This window comes from Octopus bimaculoides, unplaced genomic scaffold (genome assembly GCF_001194135.2).
Source record: "Octopus bimaculoides isolate UCB-OBI-ISO-001 unplaced genomic scaffold, ASM119413v2 Scaffold_160944, whole genome shotgun sequence".
Taxonomy (NCBI): domain Eukaryota; kingdom Metazoa; phylum Mollusca; class Cephalopoda; order Octopoda; family Octopodidae; genus Octopus; species Octopus bimaculoides.
The window spans coordinates 1,002-1,237 of NW_026329212.1; the positions used below are offsets into that span (position 1 = coordinate 1,002).

Below are 236 nucleotides of genomic sequence, written 5' to 3' on the forward strand. Positions count from 1 at the left end.
TATATATATATATATATATATATATATTGCTCGTGCACACACTCACACACACACACATATATATGCATATTTGTTATATATAGAAGCAGTATTAAGATAAATTATCCATCTATGTATTGATGAAAATACATCACTGAAAGCAAATTTACTGTACTATTCATCCAGAGACAACATATATTCTCATATAGAATTAATTATCTAATTTGTTTGTTGTATAAGTTATGTAATTATTCATG

At 24.2% G+C, this 236-nt stretch overlaps 1 long non-coding RNA gene across 1 annotated transcript in view; it reads left to right on the forward strand.

Annotated features, from left to right (window-relative positions):
* Window positions 1-236, forward strand: part of LOC106881521 (uncharacterized) — a 2,786-nt gene that overhangs the window by 893 nt on the left and 1,657 nt on the right. The window lies entirely within an intron of this gene.